Genomic DNA, 24,417 nt, shown 5'->3' with positions numbered 1-24,417 from the left:
TGTCCTGAAAAGGAACGACTTACTTAGTAAATACTCCTCTCCGTCAATGGACCAGGATGGCACCCCCTAGACCGCATATTAGCGTTTCTCTGACGGGAGCTAGTATTTAAGGAAGTGTTTTCTGCCCAGTCATGTTGGAAAGACTGGAGCGGCAACCTTCACAAAATGGCCACCCTCTTATGTACTAATGGAGAGGCCCTGTTGGTGGAGTTACGGAGAAGGGTTTAAGTGCTTAGTTTTAAAACACAAGACATATACACAATGACGATATACATTAAAAATGAAGGATGCTTGTAGCATAAGTGATGCTTCTGTTATGATACGGTGATGCTGTTAACTTATAGCCTCATTATTACCACAATAACAAAAATGAGCAGAGGGAGTGTTGGGATGTACTCACATAATGTGTGTGGCGAAACTCTCTTACAAAGAATTGGCCTAAGTGGTTAAAGAGGGGCATTCTAGGCAGATGGTCAGTGATGTAAGTCAGTATATGCTCTACAAAGGATGGCTATTTGCGCGAGGCACATAGTGGAGCTGTGAATTCTATTGACTCAGTTGCAAGCGGTCCATGGGTGACTAAACCATATTTAGTTAGCCTGCTCAGTGTTATATAGGATTCATGTGAATAGAGGGCTTGAAGTTACTTTTTCAAAAAACAATGGGACGTCAGTTAGAGGATGTGGTCACTCTAGAGGGGTCCCAGTAGATGGGGCGCCCTCCATGTGGCATCAAAGGCTAGAGTGGGATGCCCATTTTTTTAATTCATAGGTTTTGTGCTCGATTTTATCTTAAGAACTGGCCCCACAGGATGTTATCATTCAGACCTTGGCTGTCGCTGCTTAATTTGAACACCCAACGTTGTTCCTTCTCAAGGAGTCTGTGTTCAAGATTGTAATTGCTTTTGATATGTTCCAGGACCACCCATTTCATATCGTTGGGGGTGTGTTTTTTTTCAATAAAGTGTGATGTCATTTTTGTGGTTGCCCGCTTGCATCTGTTGTTACTGCGGTGTTCAACAATCCTGGTGCTCACTTTTCTGGTAGTCATCCCTACGTAATGTAAGTTGCAGGTGCAGGTGATCAGATATATTACACCTGATGTGTTGCAATTTGTGAAGTTGCGTATTTCCCAGGTCATTTGATTGTTGAGTTCCACCTTTTTGGTGGCTGAGGTCTGGTTGCATACACTGCAATTACTGCATGGATAGTGTCCACTAGGTAATGTGTTTAGGTTTTCTGACCATCCTTTTTTGCTGTGTTCTTGGGGCGAGAGTGGACAAAGTAATTTCCTAGATTCTTCCCTTTTCTGTGGTTGAACATCAGCCTAGTTATGACACGGGCAATTTCCCACTTTGTCCAAGCCTGAAGATGTTGCTGTGCTCTGGAAAGCAGGCTGATATGCTCAGCAATGAAAGGCTCAATGATCCTATCATCAACCTTCAATAAAAGAAGGTGAAGCCATTTGCATTATCGATCTAATCTCAGTCTTCTGGCATGACATTCATCTATAGCACTTTCAGAATTTGCAGACTGAACACCTGATGCCCTGTTACTTGTTTTCTTTCTGCAAAACTGTGCCTGTTACATTTTAATAATAATAAATGAGAAATAGAGTTATCAGCTTCAGTGAAGACTTACTCTAACTTCAAAAACAGTTATTTTGAACAAAGAATTCAATTCAGATTAAATACTGTGTATACATTGAAACAAATTTGATTATCACGTCACAAAGAATATTGACATTTATGAGCATACATTCTATATTTGTCACTTGTATCTAAATAATGAACGTGCAACTATAAAAGGTGAGTACTCAGAAGGGAAAAACATGAATTATAACACCATCACTGTGGTAATGAGATGATCTGAAGTCAAAATGACTATTGGGAAGGTTTGCTGCTGCATCTAGAAACCACCTTTTTGCCACAACCTCAAAGCTCTGGGGGAATGTCCAAGTCAATGGGTGTGACCATTTGTTGGGTAAAATAGGGCACTGGCCTAGGTCTACAAGGCTTGGCCTTACCACCTATAGATGCCAGGACTGAGTTCAGTTCACAGGCACTTGACTGGGAAGTCCAGCTTACTGTAGCTCCACACAACTCCACTTGGAATATGTGTCAGTCTGGTGTCCATGCTTTCTGGGTTAGTAAGAGTCGCTTAAAGGGGCCAAGGACGTAATGTCAATCCACACCCAATATATTTCTGTAGAATAGCATTCACTAGTACTGCACTAATATAATATGCTATAAATGTTTAAGAGTGTTTATTTTAACATTCTCATTTTGTTGCTTACTTAACGAGTAACCACAGACAATAATAATTAGAACAGCATTAATGCATATTACTAACAGTGACAGTAAAATGAACATTTCTAACATGATTCGAATGTTTCTAGCAGCCTAACACCATAAAAGACTAGTACTATGCTCCACACTCTGAGAGCATGGAGGAGTTAACTTGCTTCTAGGGTTTGCTGGGACTCAGCACACTACATACCTGTTTACATTGGAACAGCTTTGATGATCATACTTTAGCTTGGGGAGTGTGTTCCTTTGGAAGGAAAACACACATCAACTGGCCTCCCCTCTCTGTATTGGCTCCCAGCATAGGAGTGGATGTTGCAGCAATCTGGAAGGTCCCCTTGCCATAACGTGGTGTGAAGACATCTCTAATTGAGTGGCGAATTCATGGGGTTTATATAGGGTTGATCACTGACTTTTACTGTACAATGGGAGGCTATCCATTTATTTAAGATATAACTAGTAAGAACCAGCATTATAAAAATACATCAACTTGGACTACATGTTTATTTTGCACATTCCTTGTCAGACCTTGGACTGTAGATGTCATTGAGCTCGTAGAAGATTTGTGTTGCTTTATGTATTAGCAAAGCCGTTGTTTGGATAAATCCGCACTTTCACAAGTTCTGCGAAAGATAATGACATGCTGCATGTGGGCCAAGGGCAGACAGGCTAACTTAGCATACTCAAAATGGAGTCTGGCTTTGGGAGTTTGCCACACATTGAAATTCTCAAATGATTCAGTTTCCAAATGATTCCTAATGAGAAATGCAGTTCACTCTTGTTTGTCCCATCCAGAAACTATGCAGTTAGGCAAACATCTTACCGCTGACTCCTCCTAGGTGAAACCCAATGCCTTTGAGGAGTTTTCCTTTCTGCAAGCACTGAAAAGTACAAGCACTATGTTTACATTTCAGCACTATTGTAAGAGTCCAGATCCACATGGCTCTTTGAGATAAGGACTTTGGCAAATTCAGAAGTTAGATAATTCCGTAACTGTACACATAAACACACTTTCAATCACAGCTCTGACTCAATTCATTTGAGAAAATTGATTTCTTGTTGCATTATTCCACCAGCAGAAATTGCTTTTATTGTATTCCAATAAATGAAATGTGTTTTCCTTTCAACTACCCACGGAATGCAAGATGGATTCCAAGAATGAGTTTTTTTTCTGTATTTCCTGTATACATAAACAGTTTTGCTTCAGTGGCAATATCAATGTGTAGGGCAATGCTTTTATTTAACTGTATGAGGAAAAAACTACTTATAAATGGCACTATAATTCAGGCAGTGGAGAAACTACCACGCCCAGAGCATACTGTGCAAAAAAGCAAAGGAAAGTAAGATGTGAATTTGCTTCTCAATTTGTAATTACAAATATTTAAATCTAAAGATCTTTTGATGGTAGTAGATCAGTGTCATTAATGGTATAACACAGCCCATCAATTTGTTAATAATTGAGCTGAGCACTGGAAGAAAAAGAATCCGAGGAAATTGAATAAGGAACATGCTCCTTTAGCTTCTTCACTACAAAGTTATTGAAGAAACATGTGAGTAGAGGTGAACTAGATATGTTTCTGAAGATTAGTTGGTGCTAGTATGAGCATAAATGCCACTATTTTATGAAAGAAGGTTTAATTAAGGTGTCTTTGTCAAGTCAGGCTAACAAGTGCCTTAGCTCTCAGGCAGTTATGTTTCATGTTAAACAAAAGGGAATGCTGTGCAACTACGTAGACTAATTGCTGCAAGATAGAGTTTTTTTTCTGGTGTTCTGATTGGTATTTTCAATGGCATCATGAGTGACAATTTAGAGTGAATGTTCCATACTTTAGAATAGGCCTTTCCTGCATTCAACTGGTAATGCAGTGTTTACATTGAGGATTGTGGTAAGTGTGCTTTGTGGAAAGCCTCATGTGCAGTGTCTAGACCCTAGCGACACTATCTAATCCCTTACCTACCCAGACCTGGAATTTGGCTTCAAAAGATTGACTCTCAATCATCTCCTGGAACATGGCCGGGCTGGCATCAACACTTCGCTCCATTCAGGGGCATGAATTTTTAAACAGGTATGCCATTATTTGCCATTATTTGCCTGCAGGAGACATGGAATTTGCCCCTACTGTAATCAATGGATTCTACAAAGTCTTCCAATCTGCAACACAAACAAGTCTATTTGTGCGGCCTTCGGGGGCCCTTTCGATCGTTCTGAAACAAACAGTTAAAGCATTGATCTCTTTACCCACACAGGTCCTGAAGAATGTACAAGCGCTATCCATCGAAGGGCTGAAAAGTGGCCAGAAGTTCTTCTTCTCTTTGATCCTCATAAACTGCTATTTAAATCCACGCAAAATATCAAAAACATGTGCTATGGGACCCTGTGCTTGCACATCAAGGCAATTATTGAAACCTATCCCACACATGAAATTTTTCTGATAGGGGACTTTAACACCAAACATTTGGGCCTTTGTCATAACCCCGCCCAGAGGAATAATTAACAAAATCAATTTCACAACTTACTTATCACGTTTGAATTAAAATCAGTAGACCGGACCCTATTGGTCGTTCGCCCTGCGTTTAAGAATATCTCGACAATTGATTATATCGTGCCTTAATCAACCATCTGCAGAGCTTCGACATCGTAAACTGCACTGACTGCAATCACAATCGTCTGTTTGCAGCCTTGAATTTAAACTACCAGATAGCCGACCCAGGTCAAGACCTAGGCCATTCGACAGAAATCAAACATATGACCCTGGTAAAAATGAATCAAGTGGCAGCCTTTTCACTCGCGCCAGGTCGCCAACTGGCTTGATGACATGAGACTCTGTCTCCAGGACCACTCAGGGATCCTCCTTTTAACAAACTGGTACCATTTGACGAGAGAGTTGTGAGTCTCTCTCCAGGTCACGCCAGGATCAAAGTGGCCCTGTAAAGAGGAGACCAACGCTTAACAAGTTTCCCAAACAAACTGCTGGAATTATGGTGTATTACACTCACACAAAGGATTCTGAGGAAGAAAACTCGCCAGATCAAGCTAAAGCAACACCTGGAAACTTCTTGGCAGTAAAAGAAGTGAGGAATGCTCACAAAAAAATGTTTGGGCCTGGAAACCTGCCCAAGAAGAGAAGGAACGGAACAGGATATTTTTCAAGCTCAAAGAAGGATCCCTAGTTAATTTCTGGCAATACGTGAACTCTCTAAAATCCCTGGGACCACCATGATCAAGTGCAGTTCCGGAGAAGCATGTGAGAAGCCAATTCTTGACCCACCAACACGCGGTTATGACGGCCTCCGTTTCATCAGACACAGAAGATTTACAAACACCGTTGGAAGCAAAGCATATTATAAGGCTAATAAAATCTATGAAATGTAGCTGGGTGCCGGGTTTAAACGGACGGCCCGCCAGGATCTTTCAATCTGCCCTAGAGGCCTGGGCAGCACTTCTGACCCCACTATTCCACTCCTCCTACACCCTTGGAAGGACAGCTGATTCGTGGAGGGGCTCAATACTATGCCCGATTTACAAAAAAGGAGATTGTCTAAACTCAAGCAACTATCGGCTAAAAGCATTATTAGACGTGGAAGCTAAAGAATACGCCTGTAACTGGAAACTTGGGCTGAGGATAACAAGCTGCTCCTCTTCTTTCAAACAGGCTTTCGTGGAGGAGCCACCACAACGGATAACATAATTGCTCTATCGGCCCTTTGCCATCATGCCACTCAGCCGCTACACCCTCCTCTTTTGTGCTGCTTCGTCGATCTAACCGCAGCCTTCGGTAAGGTTGATAGACCTTCACTCTGGAAGAAACTCGCAAACTGGGGCATTCCATCTTCACTTTTGGTGGCCAAAACACTATTCAGAAACCTGGGTACGGATAAAAAAAGGTCCCACATCTCTGTAGGCGAAACCCGAACGTCCGGAGTTTTGAAACAAGGTTGTATGCTCGCCCACCTCCTTTTTAATTTGTTCACAGTGGATCTGGGAAACGCACTCGCCAACAGAAGCCTGGCTCCACCTCGACTAAGTAACCAACCTTTACATATTCTGCAGTACGCAGATGACATTGTCATCATGGACCATACCAAAGTGGGCCCCCAACGTGCCTTGACCAGCTTACACAAATATAGTATACTGAACCATCTCATTATCAACTCGGATAAGACCAAGGTCTTAGTAATAGGCCGGAAAAAGCACAAAAAATACATCACATGCACCATTAGATCTAAGAAAAGTAATTCAGTGCAGAAATACAAGTACTTGGGGTCTGGTTCACATAAACTGCAAGTTCCATCACCCACAAAAAGACCTGACCAAAAAATCAGCGGCTATAATGTACAGTTTAACAAAAGTGAACAACAAGCTCCCAAGTCCTTCAGCAGAGAGCATCAGAAAAGCTACCCAACCTGCGCTTCTTCCAGCACTTGAGTATCGGTATCAAGCATTTCTGGACGCTTGCTCGGAAACCCTGGAGCTGACTCAATGCTTGGCCTACAAAAAAATCTTTCAACTTCCAAAACACCTCTCCAGGGCAGGACTCAGGTTGGAGCTTGGGCTATTCAAACCTTCACTTACCCTTAAGGCGGACTACTTAGAATACTATATTTGAATTTTAAAAATGCCAGGGGCATAGTTAAAGAGCCGTCTCAGAGATACAATCAAAAAGTCTTGCTCGCCATGGAACACTCAACTCATTAAAGCCCTGGCTTCCACAGATATAAATGAATCAGCACTTGCCTTGCCTTATAACTCATACGCCGCATAGAAAAATTGAATAAACCAACAAGTCCAACTAGTTTCATTCCAGCAAGACCGGGCAATACTAAAAGCTTGAGCTTTCCTTATTCCACTGAATGACTCGTACACGGTAAACAAACCAAAGTCCTATCTTGCCGCCCCACTGAACCCTAAAGTCAGAAGAGAGATCATGTACATGCGACTGCTGGAATTGCCAATCACGGACTTCAGCCAAGCTTGGGCAAACCAAAACATAGAAGGGGCATGCCGTTTGTAGCTACAAACAAGAGTCTTAGCTACACCTCTTGTGCTGCTGCCGTCCCTAGCAACAGAAAGGCGGATCCTCCTCAGAAAAGTATGCCTAAGTGAAAAAGGAAGCATCTGCCTCGAGGCCTCTGCTGTATGTCTCACACAGAGAGAACCCAACATCTTGGCCCGCTGTGGAAGAATTGTACAAACTATAATGGGAGCCATCTATCACCACCCTGCAACAGCACCCTGCCCTCAAAGAGTCCAAACGCTGATCCCGGGTTACTTCAAACAAAGGACCCCGAAAGAGAACGGATTAAGCCATTGAAGCAGCAACCAAGCCTAAAGTTCCCTTCTACCTCACTGAAAACTGCAATATACTCATTCGCACCACATAAGTTTTGCGGTCAACAATCAGCAAAGTATGGTGTCGGAGGTCCCGGGGCCAACAGAAGAAAGAGACGGGCGTCCTCCTCCAGGGACTGGTCCCAGCCACCGGCCATAAGAAACTATGAGACCACGGCTCTGTGTCTCCAGATGGCTCACAACAGTTGCACGTAATCAGTCACAAATCTGGCACACCAGGTCATGAATTAGCAAAGCATTAGCACTTTACATAATAAATAACTTAAAGCAAGAGGAATGGTGATAAAACCAGTCCTGGAGCCCCGAACATTCTGGATGGTGATTCTTTCTCACAGGATGAGCCACAGTGGAACGTCCAAACTCAGATTTGAAAACAAGTCCTGAGACAATTGCTGGACCTTAAGAATCGTGTTTAATCAACTTTTTACCGTTATATATTGTACAAGAAAGTGTTTTTGTTTTTTTATTTTATTTTGTATTGCAATGGTTTTAATTAACGTATGCAAAGAAACATATTCATTAATTCATTCATTCATTCACCAACTAAGCTGACTTTACAGCACCCTATTAAATATAGCCCACCACCCTGCATTTTAGGGAAGCTCGCCAAGCACAATGAAAAATAGAATCCTGAAGAGCCAAAGTTCCCACGTTTCAATGCATCCTTTTTGAATTTTTAATGGAAGAGCAGCTTAAATATAATGCCTACATATTATGTTGTATGTTAGATTAGATAATAAGATCATTAATGTTCCAAAATGCTAATTTTAAAGACTGTAACTACTTACAGAAATGCATACTCCAATGACCCCATACTTTACATCCCTTTTGTCTGATTCCCCCATTGTGGGTTCATAGCAGGTTTGCTCCTATCTACTATACCTCCTTCTTCTAACACTCAGTCCACCCATGAATTGTACAGGCCCCATACTCTGAACAACTAACCCTTCCCTCTTCCATAGAGAGGTTTCAATTGGTAATGACAAGCCATTACTGCCTACATGGGGGGGGGGGGGAAATCACAATCCAAGCAGTATTTAGCTATACATAGTTTCGCTGTCCCTAATTCCACGAACAAAAAAAAGACCTTGTATTCCACGAGTACGTCCTCTACTGACTACAGCATGATACTTTGTAAGAAGTTGCCATCTGTCCTCTTGACAGAATCCTAAATTCTTGAAAAGCATGTCCTAAAAACCCATCAAGCCTGGGCAGCGAGCAAAAATATTAGCCTTTGCGTGGAACATCTAACCAACATTGGGGACAATAGGACTTTTTTCTACAGCCCCAATTCTTTCTTTTATTTGTTGCATAGTTCAATGTTGCAACATTCTGCATTTTCAATTTTGCTGTATATAATTGTTACCTAATCTAATACTCCCTACCTTATTTAATCTAATACCTTCCCTACGTTGACTGACGCTTTGCTGTCTGGTTTAGTAGCCCACCCCACCACTGTTCCAAAAGTAGCATCTAAAGAAATATTATATTTGAGAGCCAGACAGTCTCAACCACTTTCTCCACTGAGGGAATCACCTTAGATCCTCCTCTTCCCCTCCCAAAGGAGCTAACGCATTTATGAATTGCATGGGTTTTAAAAAGAAAGACTATGGAATACAAACGTAACTTTCTAGGACCATGAAAGAGTTAGGGACCCCTTGTTGATGCATCTTCTCAGATATGTTGGGACAATGTTTTATTCCACAGTCCTGCAAAACTTCTCAGAAGTTGGGGTTTTCCCAAAGAGTAGTAAACTGAGTAAAGTAAGACAGTTTAAAACAGATTTTTTGCAGTCCATTTTCATATGCAAAAAGGTTGAAAGTGTCTTGAGTTTAACCTGCATGGAACAGCAGGGCTCCATTCAGCTTGGAGAATCGTAGCTTACCCATTAAGACATCAAATAATCATATATGTGAATTGATCTTCCATAGCGGCCCCAATATAAAACTTAAAGCCAAGCCAAACTCATACTCTGTAGTCAAGGTATCGTGCAACAATGTTTTTTGTATCACCATATGATGCTCTCCCTTGCTGAGTCTAATGGATGAAAATAATCTAAAATGACTAATAAACGGATTGCACAAAACAGACATAGGAGGCTTATTCCTCTAAGGAGGTGCTCCATTGTCCAGTCTTGATGTCTTAAAAAGGTAGGGCTAAGAAATATGCTAGTGCCTGTAGAATGCAGAGCAGTACATGAGGAGTGTCTGACTCAGATACAATACAATATATGGGGTTAATCCCTCAAAGGTACAGTGTGGTTGGTTTCACTGAGATATACTATAGTGCGATGTGCTAACATCCCTATGACCAAGTTTACTAACTTACTTTCTTGAGGATGTTACATAATGTGATAGGATTGGTTTCCTTAGGATTCCTGCAGTGTGGTGATCAGTGTCAGTCAAATGCATTTCAGATAGGTGGTTACTACTAGGAAAGAAAGTTTGTCATCGATGTGAAAGCTGTGCTCCACCCCTAATCTACCTTTTCTGCCTTGCTATTTGATTATCCATCAGTTGGATCGAAAACCTGCACGTCCACCGGATGCTTCTCAATGCCATAATGGCATTCACAAGCATGGCACAAATATATGATGGTCGGAAAATGTACCCAAGCATTTACCTTCACCCCCAATCTACAGTGACTTTTCCCACCTCAAAACATGCTAATCATGGATCGGAAGTTGGTAACAGTTACTTCCAGTTCCTGCACACTGTTTTTTACCAGCAGCCCTATATGCCACCTCCTGTGTAACATCCATTTGCATTTGCACAACCAGAGTCCCTTCTTCTTCTTCTCATCCCATGATATGTGATTGCTTTGAGTGTTGGGTAGGGTTAGAAGCCATGTGCTGCTCTGCTCTTGATTGTACCCTTCTGGTAGATCTAGTATGATTTCCTGCATAAGAAGATCCTTGACATTTGTCCTCTGGGTTATAAACCTTAGGTGGTGGTGTTGTTACTCAGCAGAATGCAAGAATTGGCTCACGAACTGTAAAAGCCCACTGTGTATCCAACCTTTAGTTGAGATGATTACCACGTATCTGGGCTGTGAGGCATCTGACTGTTGGTGGAAGCTGATCAAAAATTCTGAGGTATAGGATATGTTATTCCAGCACACTTTGTAAGGATGCTGTTTACTTCCCCTCTAGTTGCCTTTCTACTGAATGGGTCACAAATAGGAGTGTGCTTTTGTGTGGACATTAGCCTGGAACCTTTGTGATTAGATCCACAAGATGGTGGATTGTAACTTAGATAATTAAAACTAGCCAAAACTGTTTTCTTGCTTTTCCCTGCATGTTGCTGATGTAGATCACGCATACTCCTTGAAACGTCCTGTGCTTAGCAGCGTGACTGCCAAAGTTGGGCCCATGAAGCAACTACAGAGCAATGCAAAGGCATATGCTTTAGACATGATGGTTTGAGTGGCTTCAAGCTGGTCAGTCGATGTCACTATGCAAGGAAGGCAACATGACTGGTGCTTGCTCAGACCTGTGAAAGAAAGAGTTTCTCTGTGTTGATGATTGATGTGTTGTTTCGTGCTCAGATTAAATCGTTCAGCCGAAGGAACAGCCACCAAATTGTTGGTACCTGAATGGAAGGGATCCACATACTCCATGATATTATGGTGTGCTTCAACATTGCAAGAAGAAAGAAGCACCTGAATCAAGCTTGTACCCTCCAATTATTAAAGAGCACCACAGCACTTGAGTGGCTGGTTCACCAGGCAATAATTGCCACAGCTTTGGGAGACAAAATGGTGCCCTACGCCATTAAAACCATTCACATCTGACTTCTAGAAGCAACCTGCACCAGCACAGTTGAACGAGTGGACCAGGGGTGGGATTCAAAGTTGCAGCCCTCATTTAAGTTCAACAATTGACCCCATGGAACTGATTCCCTCCTAGGCTCACTCGTGTTCATTTATCATCAGGACTCATCAGAGATGCACAAACATGAAGATTGCAACATGGATATGAACTCTTAGACCTTAGACTCCCTGACAGGCCTGACAGAGAGCAAGTTGCACCACAGAGGTGTAACCACTAATCAACTGAGGTCTGTCTTATTCTGAGTGGTTGTTTGCTTTGGGTTCAGGAGTGGCTTCCCTTTTCTGTGTCAGTCACTCCCTTATTTTCCACCTTGGCTAATGGTGGTCACCCTGATTTTGAACCCATTGCTCAATACCCATTTAAACAGTATGGTAGAACCCTAAGCCTTAATCCTAGTTCTATGGTTGATAGTTGCAACCAGTGGATCTAGTATCTACTACAGTTCCTGTGGGCAACCTAGCCATCAAAACGTTCCTGTTAACTAACTTTGGATTTAAGGCCCCAGACTTTGGTAAAACAGGGGCTTACCTTTAGTGCTACACCACTTACAGCACCAATAGTTCCCTGTTTGAACATACGTTTTGGAGCAAGTTAGTGGGCCTTGTTAAATGGACACTATAACTTGATGTTTAAGTTAGTTATTTTAGCTCTATAAACCTTTTGGGTTTGGAAACACACTTCATATTATGGTGGCTGTTGTCTGGGGTGTGGAGACTTTAAGCAAATTCTTAGGTTCGTGGACTTAATCTATGACAAAGTTTCTCCTTGCACTAAAAAAATTGAAAAAGAAGGACACCTTTAGCCCCTAAGCAGAACTACACTGCTAAACTAATTTGACATGAAGGATTCTGAAAACCGTTGGGAAATAACTATTTACAGCACATAGATCAATGTTATCCAGTGACCCTGCTATTCGTTATTATTATTAGTGTGCATTACTCTGTAGGCACTATAAAACCTCTTGTGGCACATCTTGGCCACAGAAGATGTTAAAACCTTATGGGGTGGTCTGTTAATCATTTTAATTGTTCTAATGTATCTACTGTATCAAATTACTTCTGAGTTTCAATTGTACTAACATGTCCTGGAGTAATCCTTTACTACCTGACCTGGCTGCCATTTGAGAGTCAAGTTTACAAACAGGTAACTCAGATGTCCTATAGGAGTGCTGTAGTATCTGTGATCCTGTACCCAGTGACCGCTGAATGTCAAAGGATCAAGTGAAAACAGCCCATGCACAAATAAAACCACAGCCTGAGAAGGGAGAAAGGAGAACAAAGCAGATGCGTCTAGAAAGCAAGGTAAAACTGCAGCTGTATGTTTACAGCTGGTAATAGAAACAAATTACTATAGAAATGTCATAAGAACATTCTCCAGCCAGGGGCATCATCAATCCACCCCCCCCCCTCCCCCAACTTTGATAGGGAGGAAGGAAATAAGGAAAAAAGACTGAAAGAAGATTGGAGGGCATTAAGAAAAGTTCTGAATTCTCTCCTGGGGGCCTCTCTCCTGAATACCTGTCAAGTAGCACATTACTCTCTTATTAACATTGCAGATAAGGTTCAAAGTATTTTATGTTTTTTGCTCCCCCTTGTCTCCACTGCTCTAGCTGTCAAACGCTTAATTTGCTTGCAGCACTGAAAATCCTTGCACCATTCGTAGGGACTAAGAACCTTGTATTCCATGTTGTGTCAACACCGTAAATTGCACTAAAAGTCATGGTAAAGAGTCCTAAGGTAGAGCTTATGAAAACAGTACACCAAAAGCTAAATCAGTAACAGACAGCATGAAAAGGGTCTCCAAAATCTGGTACCCTTTTGTAGGCCTCAGCAAAATTGAAATTACTTTGGCGTGATTCCAGTTATTTTGGGAATTTCACTTACACTTACGCAGGAAAGGGCCATTCGTTGTAAAAAATTACCACTGAACACACAATAGCAACAACATGTGTTCAGCTATTGTATGCAGTGCTATTTTTTTGCACTTGTTTCTAGCACAACAATGAGACCCATGTGTCACAAATGTAACCCACAGGGGTGCATTTCAAGTTAACATTAGGCGCAATAGTATGGATTTCTATTATGCATAATTATGCATACTTTTCCCAAAGTTTTGTGTAATTCCGCACACCCCTACTCTTTACATATGGTATGTGATCAACATACTATGCCAAAGCACCCATGGTCAGTAAATTGTTCCTCCTGGAAGTAGATGGCATGTATTTGTCAGATATTATCACTGGTGTCACCCTGTCCACAGCTAATCTGTGGCAGCTTGGGGTTAATACCTTCAAAATGGTAGTGACCTATCTGAAATTTAACAGAAACCCTGTACCTCACCCGTACAGTTAAAAACCTGTGGTTACCACAAGAAAACTAATCTACCACACTACATTGCTTCCTAAGGGCAATCACTCATCAAGCTGCACTATATCCAAGGGAACAAACCCACCACACCACCTTTCATCCTGTGGACACTAGTTTACCACACTGCCCTCTATGACCAAAAACACAATATGCAGTCATTAATTTTAGGGAAACATATGTACTACCTCCTGGAAACAGAAGCCCAAAGTAGAAAACGAGTCTAGCACATTACACTGAATCCTGGGAACAGTAGACCAGTCATCCTAAAAGGCATTCAAGGAAGGACATTAGAACTCCCACAGCATTCATTTGAGCTTTATTAACATGCCACACTAGAACTTTTGGATACTACCTAATCATCATTCATTGCATCCCATGGGTGTCAATTCACCACACTGCACCTCAGACTGGAGGCACTACCCCACAAAACTACTCTTCATTATAGATATGTTAACCTTCTGCACTGACTCCTTGAGACACTATTTCGCCAACCACACTGAACTACAGCGGCACAACTCACTGCACTGTACCAGTTCTACTGATTCTTTAGTAAGATTTCACCACACAGTTCAGTAATCTAAGGACAATAATCTAGCACAGTGTACTGTATTTCGGGACTTTGGCCTACTTCTTTGTATCATACCGATGGAGCAAGGACTGATGGAGAAGGGACTTGCTCCAAGCAATCCACTCATTTAACTCACTAACAAGTTATTAATCATGTTTGTGAATAACTAATACGCACCACATTGGACAGGCGGGTTAGTGAAGCTTGCTTATGTGTGTACTAATGCAGATAACAATGAAGATGGACTAATACCGCTCTAAAAGGGGAAAACTATTGTGCGCATGTGTCAACTGCATCTACGCAGTATGACAAGTTAACGCTTGGAGGGAAATTATTGTGTAAATACAGGGGGTTTGTCCTACGTTACCAGGCGGGACACATTAAACTTGTAAAAATAAAAGCGTGCCTGGTCCCGAGTTTAATGCTGTTTTTTTTATTTAACCAGCAACTTGGAGCTTCCAATTGCTAAGATAGCTCCTGTGACTTTTCACTTATTTTCACATTTGCGTTTACTTGATTTCAAACAGTGAGGCTTAAACATGACCTGACCGAATTATAAACATTTCTTGTTAACAATTACAAACATAAATTTGCAAAATATACACGTTTTGAACAAAAACAACTCAAATTTGATCCAAATTCTAAACACATACAGTCTCAACTATGCAATATTTAACTTATGTTACATAATGGTACACCAGAAACAATCAAATATTCAATTTCAGTCCTGTCTCCTTATTACTTATTGTGTTTAGGACTGAATATTACCAAGGGTATTGTTTTTTAAAAACAGTCAATTGCTCATTTTGCGCCTTTGGTGAAACTGGATAAATCACTTTTGGAAATGCCAACGCGTTTCCAAACCCGGTCCTATGGTTCGGGTCGGGTTTTTCCTCAGGGCAACCTGGGTACCTGATAAGTTAAAAATGAAAAACTATTTTAGTGCCTTCTCCTATTTCTTTTCAGCTCAAGTAGCGCTTTTTAGAACATAATAGTACCTTAATGTTCCAGCGCTGCGTGTGTCATCGTGCTTCCTCTCAATTAAAAGATTTGGGTGCCTGTGTAAACAGTACGGGACATTTAAATGTCTCTACTATCTTTTAGTGTTGGCATTTCTTCATCTTTCCAATATAAACACTTACTTGTGTTAATGGCTCAAACACGCAGTCCAGTTCATCTTAATCAAGCTGTTTGTATTGAACTTCTTCTATGGGAAAAAGAGTTGAACTCTTATTATTTTCTTACCGAGTTTAATTGTGAAGAGCCGACTATCTGTTCTATCTCAAACGGGTGCTTACGTTTTGTTTGTGGAAGGTTCATCTCTCCGTTATGCAGTGTTACGTCTCCATTATTTACTTTTTGGCCGCGGTCGCTATGTCCGGCTGAAAAAAGTTAAGAGCTGTATGTCAGTGCGCTCAATTAATGTGGCTATAGAAACCACCATAAGTTGGAGATCGCGGCTCATCTTTTTCGTTTGTCTCTAATTCCAAAATGCTCGCTTCTGTTGTTTGGCGTGTGGGTGTGGACTTGCTGCAGGTATATGCGGAAGTCAGCGTTAGTGTCATCAGACTGCACTCCCTCCTAGGGATTCTGGGAGTAGTAGTTTTTAGTTATTTTGTGAACGGACTGCTGTTGTTTGATTGCATTTTCGGGGGTAATTGGTATTATTGTTGTTGATCCATGCCTGCGGGTGCTCGTGCAGGGTGGATGTTGCAGGGTGCTGGTGGTGTACACAGAGGAATCAATGTAAGTTCCTTTGTAGTTCACTCAGTTCATTCATTCCATCCATCACACAATTGAACTTTAGAATCAGATAAGCTTCTTTGCGCAACAGTAATGTATCCACATCTCCCCCTCGTGTTGGGGTTTTGATTGCGGACAACACAGTCCACCTGAAATCTTTTTCGGTGTGTCCACATTGTTGGAAATGCTGTACCATTGGCGCTGTCAGTATGTTTTGTTTTATTCTCGATCTATGCTGCGCTATTCTTTGGTTGATTTGTTGGGTCGTTTTCCCAATATACAGTTTTGGGCAGGGGCAAGTGATTGCATAAACCAGATTGCGGCTTTTGCAATTGGTGAATTCCTTATGGGTCCATTTAATGGTGTTGTACTGGAATTCAACGCCTTCAATCGTATTGGCACATGAGATACAGGTGCCACATTTGTGATGTCCTTCAATGGGTTTTAGCTTCCATATGGCGCGTAAGTCAGATTTAGCCTCCCTTGCCCCTAAGTCTGCCCTTACCAGCTGCTGTCCTATGCTCCTGTTTTTTTTTAAGAGCAAAAAGTGGTTTATCAAAGGACATGTCTAGGGAAATTATGGCGCATGAGCAGAAGATACTAAAATGGAGTCTTGAAGACTCACGTGCATGACATCTGCTTGTTTGAACTAAATCAAGTGGTTTTTACTAATGCTAATGCGGGAAAAGTCGAAAATAAATAAACTGGATTAGAGTAGAGGTGGGTGGTATACAGTGCAACCATTTTATTTGTGAAAGTAACATCTGTCTTTCGACTATATCACTAATGCGTATTTGGGCCACTCTTGCATAGCCGGATTGAATGAAGTGACACAATTCCTGCACATGCTCACTGAGTAAAGCCATGAAGGACATGACAGAGCTATTGAAAGGAAGCCAAAATGGCTGGTGAAGAGTTCAACGAAGAAGACTCTTATTCAGAAAATTAATAAAATGTTTCAAAGTGAACTTAGAAATGTATAAGAACTACATTTATGAATGCAAATTAAGGGGATGGGTTTGCGAATAATAGTTGAACTGATTTTAATGACATGTAAGCATGGTGTGATGGAGCTTCCGCCTTGCCTGACCAATCAGATTTCGTATTTTTACGATATTGAAAACTTTAGTGGGTGGAATATTCAGAACAAAAGGTATAATTAAGCCTTAGTTGGTTAGTTAGAGTTTTGATTTTGGGATGCGGTCGTTGCTGCAGGAGATGCTGCTTGGAGAGATGCTGTGAGATGCTGATGAAAAGATAATTGCAGAACTTGAAGCAAAATTTTCAATCCTTTTTTTGTTCCTCATACCACCATAATTTGCAAAGTTTAGCCTGACATCTGACCTGTACCGCTCCAAGCTATTTGCAGGATCTTGATAGTCCTGCGTACCAGCCCACCCAGTTTCCTGGTTGCTAGTTCCACGCTGGTGTAATCATAGGACACACAGGGCCCGATTCACAGAATGAACTTAAGACTAAATCTTAAACTTACTACTATTTGGTATTCACAGAATGCACTTACTACTTTCGGGATTCACAGAGTGAACTTGCTACTTTCGGGATTCACAGAATGAACTTACTACTTTTGGTATTCACAGAATAGATATAAGACTACTAACTTTACGTTCGCACTCGGGCCAGAAATTCTGGCCCGGAGGCGGAGCTTCCGGCTTGGGGCGGAGCCTACGGGCCGGAGGCGGAGCTTCCGGCCCGGAGGCAGAGCTTGTGGCCCGGAGGCGGAGCTTGTGGCCCGGAGGTGGAGATTTCAGCCATGGCTTAATCTCCACCTCTGAGCCGGAAGCTCCGACTCCAAGCCGCAAGTTCCGCCTCTGGCCAGAAGCTCCGCCCCCAAGCTGGAAGCTCCGCCTCCCGGCCGGAATTTCCGGCCCGAGTGCGGACGTAAAGTTAGTAGTCTTAAATCTATTCTGTGAATACCAAAAGAAGTAAGTTCATTCTGTGAATCCCGAACGTAGTATGTTCACTCTGTGAATCCTGAAAGTAGTAAGTGCATTCTGTGAATACCAAATACTAGTAAGTTTAGGATTTAGTCTTAAATTCATTCTGTGAATCTGGCCCACAGAATTTTAAGTTCTTATAGTACCGTTACAGTTAAAAAATTAATCCCAGATCTCAGGGTGTGCAAATAGTTTTAAGCGCCTGGAGCCATTCCATCCCTTGAGGTGGTATAACATCTGTCCATTTTTTACAAATTTCTCTCCTAGCGAGAAGGATCAGATAGAAGAGTAGGGCCTGCCTGTTTGTCAATGAGGGCGAAGTTGGCTGACCCTCCAACCCCATCATGATCAACGTTAAGCAGATTTTTGTATTGGAGCAAAAAATTGTATTTATTACTTTCTCAACTGAGGACCAATAGTCAGGTAACAGGGGGTATTCAAAAAACATATGCCGATCATCCGCACTCAACATGCCACATCTATGACATCTTGGAGCTACAGCTGTTACCAATTTTGCCAGTTTGCTTGGTGTCCAATATAACCTATTGGCAGTGAAAATGGTTCCTTTTCAAATTAGTTTGCTTGGCCACTTACAACAGTTTGAAAGAAAGTTTCCCCATTCTCTGTGGCTCTGTCATCTAAATGGCATCATCCCAGATGATGGTGCTTCCAACTTCTTTTTTTCGGAGAACACCAGGGTCCGGTACAAGTCAGTAACTTCCTTCCTTTTCGGGTCCTCGTTCTGTAATTTCTTTTCAAACTCCCAGGTACCTCCTCCGTTCTCTCTCCTATTTGCCTCCCCCAAGATAACAACTGCAAATATTTAAACCTTGAGAGGGACCCCCTATCTTTGCTGTCAAGATTTTCCATGGCACCACCTCTTTCATCACAATGAGATCCCCCCATAGTTCAATCCTTGCCCTCTTTAGTGGAATGCTTAGCTGATCTCGCAAACATTCTGGCATGCCTGGTGAATTGCATATTGGCGCACCAACAGAAAAGTACCCCATTCCCAGTATATTCCTTATCCCCACCCAGAGAATGAGTGTTGCCTTTAGCGTCTTCAGTCTGACTTTCTTGAAGAATGTTTTTGCACCAAATTTGTAGGGAAACCCTTTTGTGGCCCACTCCTTAACCATCTCCTCCAGCAATCCACCCCACACCATGGGACCCAGTGTACCTTGAATAACTCTGTTGTTCTTGAACTGAAATGCCATACAGTATAGCCTTAGATCCGGGAGTGCCAGCCCACCGCCACCGCAATTTCTTCCAGGACATCCGTGCCCCCCTGGCTGCCCAGACGAAACTGCCTATTTTGTCCCATATTTTGTCAATCAGACCTTTGGGGAAAGTAAGAGGGATACAATTAAAAAGACATGTCAGCTTAGGAAGTAGCACCATTTTAATTAGATTTACTCTTCCATATAATGAGAGTGGAAGGTTCTTCCATCTAGAAAGTGTTTTTTCGATTAATTTTACTTCCCTCTCTAGATTATGCTGGGGCATTCTCTCTAATGAATTAATAATACCTATTCCTAGGTACCTGATCTCCCCCTGAATACTTCCAATCCAGTTTGAAATATTCCAGCACATTATCCCAGTTTTCTCATTATTTACTAAATATCTGAGAAGGCTCCATATTCTCTCGTTATAAGCACAACCCTAGGGATTGTAACAGCCAGATCTGCTGTGTAAATTATAAGGTATTTTCTTTTCATATGTGCCTGCCCGGAAATCAATGACCTGTTCATCCTAGCGGAGCATCTGGGCGAATGGTTTGATATATATATCAAACAAAAATGGGGAGATGGGACACCCCTGTCTCGTCCCTCTTAGGATCAAAAAACTCTTAGTAAGAGAGCCGTTAAGAAAAATCCTAGCTGTCGATCGATGGTATAAAGCCTTTAGTGTTGTTATAAAAATTGCCCAAGCCCATGATTTCCAATACTGCCCATAAATAGTCCCAACACACACAATCAAAAGCCATGGCGGCATCTAGAGTGACCGCCGCCAAGGGTATCCACCTTGATGTAGCTATGTTGATAGACCCAATCAGCTGCTGGGTCAACTCGTGCATCTTCCTCCCAGGAATAAAACCCTTCTGGTCTTCATGTATAAGCTGAGGGGCAATTCTAGCCAACCCCCCTGCTAAAATGCTGACAAAGTTCTTATAGTCTGTAGTTAGCAGGGATATCAGTCGATACGACTCTGCTTTTACCGGATCCTTGGCTGGCTTTATTATCAGGACTATGGATGCCTCTCTCCATGATTCTGGGACCTGTGTCACCCCAATATATATCATATTAAACAGACCTTCCCATACAGGCAGTACGTCCTCTGTTAACATTTTATATACTTCTGAGAGGATAGCATCTAAATCAGTGGCCTTCCCATTCTTAACTCTTTTAATTGTCCCCCTAATCTCTTCCTGAGTGATTGGATCTTCCATCATTTTTTCTCCTTCCTCATTCAATACGGGGAGGCCAAGTGTGCTAAGCCAGCTTTTTAACTTTCGGGGTTCTGGAGTGATATGTTCCTTATACAGCTGTAAAAAAATTGCCACAACACGTTCCTGCATAGCATTCCAGCTATCAAGCACCTCCCCCGAATACCCACTCAGTTCCTTGATCTAATTTCTAGTTCTTTCAACCCTAGCCTTTCAGGCCAGCAATGCCCGCTCTTTCTCCATACTCAAATTCCTTCTCATTTGCTGCTTGCCATCTTGCATTACGCTTTGTCTCCAACCTGATTTTAAGTTTTATTTGAACCTCTTCTAACCTCCTTTCCAACCTCTCCCTTTCCTCTCACACATTTATGGAATGCAAAGCTTCCTCCAAGATTGCTACTTCTCTTTCGATATTTAAAAATTCTTCTCTACTTTTTGCGCAGGCAAGACTTTTCAAGACCCCGCGGATATATGCCTAAGGCATCCCATGCTATTCCAGGGGAGGCAGGGTCTTTGGTATTGATGAAGTATTCTACTGCAGCTTTTTTCAAAGCTATCTCAACTCCCCCTTCTAAAAGGAGAGCAGGTTTTAACGTCCATCTCTTGCATGGCTGTGTCCTAAAGCTTGTAGAGTAATTATGACTGTTGAATAATCCAAAATATGAGCTGGGAGCTGATCAATCTTTTTAATGTTGATTGCAAGGCATCTATCAACTAGGAAATACTGTAATCTGGAGAAGTGATGATAGTTTTTGCTGTGATATGTGTACCCTCTCACTTTCCCTCTCAGATGTCTCCACACATCCACTAAATCTAAATCCTGAATCTCACCCTTCAGCTCGTTCCTCATTCTAGGTACACAAGTACTCTCCCTCCGCGTTGAACGGTCCAATACTGGATACAGCAGTACGTTAAAATCCCGCCCACAATTGCAGGAGCTGAGTTGTCGGCCAGTCTCAATTCCAATTCTATAATGTGCTGTGGATCATCCTCATTGGGTCTGTAAAAACCGACACATATGTAATCACTATCTGCCCATCTTATTCGAGCTAAAGCCCACCTGCCAGAACTGTCTGTACTCAACGACTTGAGCTAGATCCCACTGCCAATTTTGATTAAAATTGCGACCCCCTTACAACATTGTGCTTGATCATAAGCAATGAAATTTTGGACCCATCCACACTTGCCAAACAACTCCTTGCTCTCACTTGCTAGTAAGAGTGTCTCCTGCAAGATCATGATTTGTGCCTGTCCAACTTCTAAATACTACATCACTTTCCGCTGTCTAGGTTTCGACCTAAGACTATTCACATTCCATGTGAGTATATCAATACTTGGGATTCTAGCCATGGTACTCCCCCTCATAATCCACCTCCTGCTTCGTTACTAATTTACTGAGATTCTCCTGCATTTGTGGCTCTGAGGACTTTTTTTGTTTTTTAGGCCACTGCACCCACCGGTGCCCCCCCCCCCCCACCAACCATCCCATCCTACCTCCCTTGACCCACCCAGGGGAACCCTCCCTCTCTTTTTAGGCATGACAATGCCTATGGGTGTTCCATTGGGGACATTTTGACTAGTTTAACAGCATACAAAAGAGCGAACTATCCGTAATACGAAATTGGTCACTTAGCAGTAGCTCCCTTTTTTATCCTATCTATTAGTGACTCAACATCTTCTACTGTTGGAAGGTTATTCATTTGATTGTTCCACATATTCCGCAACATTGCAGAGAAGTTTAATTGATCCTTCGCTCCCAGCTTCCGTAACTCTTCCATCTTGTTTCCCAATTCCCACTGCCTCTGTTCTGTGGCCTTGCATAAATCTGACCTAACAAGCAGAGAATACCCATCTACTAAGTATGGACCGTTTTTTAAGGCCCTACTTAGTATCTCTTCTTTAATGGTATATGAGAGAAAGTTCACAAGAATCTTCCTAGGTTGAGTATTTTTTGGATAACTCACTAAGGATAAAGATAACCCTTACAGCGAGCTTAATTATGTTGGGAGTTGATGCGGAAAATGCTCTAATGGATCCAAATGATGCAATGTTTTTGTTTATGGTGTCTGCTGTTTTTAGACTAATGTTAGCTAGAGTATGGCTAGATAAGAGTCCCCCATCCATGCAAACATGGTTATCAAATCTTATTTCTATACATAATCTAGAAAAACATATATATGCAAGAAAAGGTAGGATGGGGAGAGCTCGAGGTATTAAAATCTGGGGGCCCCTGGAGAAGTGGAGAGCAGGAATAGGTTGATATGATTTTGTGCTGACTTTCTGATTCTATGGAAATGTTACTATACTTTACATTGTTGCAATGGCTTCTTTCTTTTTAGTTTATTTTTTTATTTCTTTTATTTTTTCCTTTTATATTGTGAGATGAACAAATGTAAGAGAGAAATATGTATATTCTTTCAAAATGTGTGCTCTGATTTTGAAGTATAAAATAAAAATATATTTAAAAAAAAAAAAAAAGAATCTTCCTAAGTTTAGCTCTCTGAGGATTGCGGCGAAAAGGTTCTCTATGCGCTCTTTGTGCTTCATATTCAAGATTAATCTCTTCCTTACCCTTCAAGATCGTGTTCCGTAACAACGAACTAATGAATGCCTTCATGTCTGACCCTTCCTTGGCTTCCGGAACATTCAAAAACTTCAAATTATTCCTTCGGGAATGGTTCTCGACTCTCTCGATATCTACCCTTAAAGTTTGGTTTTGCCTTTCCAGCTCAGAGATTTCTAAGGCTTTTTTTTCGATATCCTGCTTTACTATGACCACCTCTTCCTCTAACATCTTTGTGTGGAGAGTTACATCATCCAACTTTTGTGTCAGCTCCAGGCATTATGCTTACATGCCCAACTGGTTTGCTTCGAGACCTCGAAGCGATTTTTTATATCATTTTTCAGTCCCAATAGGGTACTTGCCAGTGAAGCTTCTGAGGTCTCAGGGATCCCCTGACTCACTTCAGGCATTCCCACATCCAGACTGCTTTGTCTGCAATGAATGCTTTGACTTTGCGCTTGAGCAGGAGCTCCTATATCGTATGGTGGTGCAAGGACGTTGAACCTATTACTCAGAGGAATTGTTATAGTGTCTCCTTGAAATAGCATAGTACCAGTGCGTAACGCATTCATTTTTGAAAGGCCATCGGCCCTATTTACACCCTTTTTCGTGTTGGTTGAAATTTCCTCTGAACTCGCATTATTCCCAGATCCGTCTGATGTATCTACTTCCATATTAAGGTCTGCGCCACCTGCACCACCTTTCTGCATATTTGGGAGAACTCGGAAAAATCATTTAAGTGAGGGAGTTATTTTTATTTTGGTATGCTTGGTTACTCTTTTGCTTCTCCTTTTCCCCTCAATAGTTTTTCCTGATACCAATGATTTTCCGACTCCCCCGCTTTGAAGACTCCCTTCTTGCCACCCCGCTTTGCCTTGACAATTACCTTTGCTCCTTGCGTCAATTCAGGTAATGTATCTGACAAAATAGGAAGAGAGTTCACCTTACCTCCGGTATTCCTGGTCCTCAAAGTGTTGCTAGAGGGTGCTCACCTTCCTAAATAGTACCTGTCTCCGTATGCGAGGGCTGCCCCACTGTCTCCAACAGCTCTCCCCTCTTCCTCTCTCCTACTGGGTTCATCCGGTCTCCGGCAATCTTCCTCGCTTCCTCAGAATTCTGCTGGAAAGCTTGACTTGTTCTGTCTCTGCCCCTCGACCTGACGCCAGCCTCCCATAAACGCCAGACCTCCACTGCTGCCTCTCTCCGCCATGACCCCAAGAAGCCAGTAAATAACCTCCGGCCCCCTGTAGGCCCGCCCAGCCCGCATGTCTGCAGCATTCCATAATTAC

The sequence above is a fragment of the Lissotriton vulgaris genome, chromosome 3_1, assembly GCF_964263255.1.
Source record: "Lissotriton vulgaris chromosome 3_1, aLisVul1.2, whole genome shotgun sequence".
In the NCBI taxonomy this organism is placed as follows: Eukaryota; Metazoa; Chordata; class Amphibia; order Caudata; family Salamandridae; genus Lissotriton; species Lissotriton vulgaris.
Note: the sequence above shows the minus strand (reverse complement) of the source record.